We start from the raw sequence: 2,929 nt of genomic DNA, 5'->3' as shown, positions 1-2,929 counted from the left end.
ATAAATTAAACATAAAAAATAAATTTAAAAAAGAATGAAATCTTGCCATTTGCAATGACATGGATGGAGCTAGAGAGTATTATGCTAAGACAAACACTGTAGGATTTCACTCTTATGTGGAATTTAAGAAAAAAACAAACAGAGGTGAGGGGGAAAGAGAGGAAAACCAAGAAACAGACTCTTAATGGGGCGCCTGGGTGGCTTAGTCGGTTAAGCGTCCGACTTTCGCTTAGGTCATGATCTCGCGGTTCGTGGGTTCAAGCCCCGCGTCGGGCTCTGTGCTGACTGCCAGCNTGGCTACGAGAGGGGAGGTGGGGGGGGGGATGGGTTAAATAGGTGATGAGGACGAAGGAGGGCACTTGTTAGAATGAGCACTAGGGGTTGTATGTAAGTGTTGAATTACTCGTATTATACTGTCGTTAGTGTTACTAACATTACATTGTATGTTAACTAACTGGAATTTTAAAAAATGTTTTTAACATTTATTTTTGAAAGACAGAGTGAAACAGAGCATGAGTGGGGAGGGGCAGAGAGAGAAGGGGGACACAAAACGTGAAGCAGGCTCCAGGCTCTGAGCTGTCAGCACAGAGCCTGACGTGGGGCTTGAACTCACGAACCTCGAGATCATGACCTGAGCCAAAGTCGGACACTTAACTGACAGAGCCACCCAGGCGCCCCTTAACGAACTGGAATTTAAATTTAAAAGCTTAAAAAAATAATAATAATGGCTGTATTTACCAAGCAACTTGCAAAATTCCTGAACATTTCAAGGCTGGCCTTTGGGAGTGGGCAAGGGCTGGCTGCTGGTTGTCACTGTCAAGCAGCAGATCTGTGTTCCGGGGTCAGTGCAGTCTCCTTGCTTTGTCACTTTGAGCAGTTCGCTAAGCTCTCTTGTCTTTGGTCTCATCTTCAGAATGAGCCTCTTGGGCTAGATGATGTCTAGGGTCCCTTCCTGGGGTGCCTTCTCTCTAATCAGCAGCAATGCTGCGTAGACAGGTGAAACAAACCTACAGTAACCTACCCTCCAGCAGTTCAGGGGCTGAGCGACACGCTTCTGCAGGTTAGGGTCATTGGCTCCGTGCCCCCAGCGGACATGTTTTGACTCTCACCCCGCCATGCCTTCTTTTCTTCTCTTTTCAGCAGTTTTCCTGATGGCAGATTCAGCCCCTCCCCAATTCTCAACCCTGTGTTTTGGGTACTGACTTGATGAACATTCTCTCTTTGACCAAACTCTACTCAGGCTCCTCTGAGCTCTTCTTCCACTGGACGCCATGCTTAGGGATGTCCTCAAGAGTCCAACGTTAGCAAGACTCTTGCTTCATTAGTTTAGCTGGAATTCCTACCCTTGGTGGTGTCCTCACCCCCACCCTCTGCCACTACTCCCCAGATGACATCTGACCATCCTGGACTGCCTTCAGCAAGGATCCTGCCAAGTCCATTCAGCTAGAATTCCTCCTGAACCCTGATGTTTCTTCTTGGTCACTTTCCATCTATTGACACCCCCCCCACACACACACACACCCAAACCCCCACTGCTCCTTGGTTATAAATTCCCATTTTTTTCTTTTTATATTGGGAGCTGAGCTCTCTCTCTCTCTCTCTCTCTCTCTCTCTGTGACCACCTGCAGGTGATCAGGTCAGGTCGGAACACAGGACCCAGTTGTCTGCAAGATGCACCTGCTGTTTTGATGGGGCTTTTGAGAAAGAAAAGTCCTGGAGCCTGCTTCGGATCCTGGATCTCCCTCTCTCTCTGACCCTCCCCTGTTCACACTGTCTCTCTCAGAAATAAATAAAAACATTAAAAATAAAAAATAAGAGAAAGAAAAGCATCTTCTCCCTCCACAGAGGTGCTATGATGTGAGGGTGCAGTGCTTGCAGTTGCTGGGGCCATTTTGTGGCCATGGTAAGCATTTATTAAGCACCTCCTATGTGCATGCAGGGCCCTGAACCAGTGTGGAGCCCATGGGCAAATGGATTAGAAGCAGAATGGAGGGCCAGTGAGAAGATGAAAAATGTTCAATCTTTGTGGACTTTTCAGTTACACAAGCCAATAAAATCCTGGATTTTTTTTCCCCTTGGGCCAATCTGAAGTTTAAGCTGGGTTTTCTGTCTCATGCAGCTTGAAAGAGACAAAAACAAAATCAAAGGATACCACCTCCATGAGAACCAGAGCCACACTTCTGCTGCAGTCTTAGACCAGCTATAGCCAGTGCCTTTGGTCCTCAGAGGGAATATTAGAAAAACCAGGCCCTGTGTCAGCTGCCCTGGCAGAGGACTGAAGGATCACCTCTGGATACTGTGGTCTAATAAAAAATATATTTGGTCTTTATCCCTGGTTCCTAGCACAGCACTCTAAACCTTTGGCATTTCCTGAGTGACAGGAGTGCCTTTAGTTTCTCATAACGAGCCCCTTTAAGTCACACTTGAGTTTGCGCCACTGCATTGACTCCGAGTGGGGCCCCTAGACAGCGTCAGGATAGGACTGGTCACCAGAAAGACCAGGAACTTTCAGCCCTACCCCCGGCCTCTGGAAAGAGGAGAGAGGCTTGAAGACTGAGCTCTGTAAAAAAATCATGGACAATATTTTTGAAGTTTATGTATATTGAGAGAGAGAGTGAGCTGGCAATGGGCAGAAAGAGAGAGGGGAACAGAGGATCTGAAGTGGGCTCTGTGCTGCCAGCAGAGAACTCCCCGTGGGGCTTGAACCTATGAACCATGAGATCTTGACCCGAGCCGAAGTCAGATGCTTGCCCGACTGAGCTACCCACGTGCCCAAAACTCATGGACAATTTGACTCACAGAGCTTCTGGGCTGGTGAGCACATGGAGGTGCTGAAAGGGGGACCTCATTTGTTCTTCTGTCAGTGGTACTTCCTTTTCTCCCCAAGCCCCCATTACCTGCATCATTGCAGACTCATGCATTTTCCCCG

This window comes from Crocuta crocuta, unplaced genomic scaffold (assembly GCF_008692635.1).
Source record: "Crocuta crocuta isolate KB4526 unplaced genomic scaffold, BGI_CrCroc_1.0 scaffold127, whole genome shotgun sequence".
Taxonomy (NCBI): domain Eukaryota; kingdom Metazoa; phylum Chordata; class Mammalia; order Carnivora; family Hyaenidae; genus Crocuta; species Crocuta crocuta.
This window is presented reverse-complemented; position numbering follows the sequence as displayed.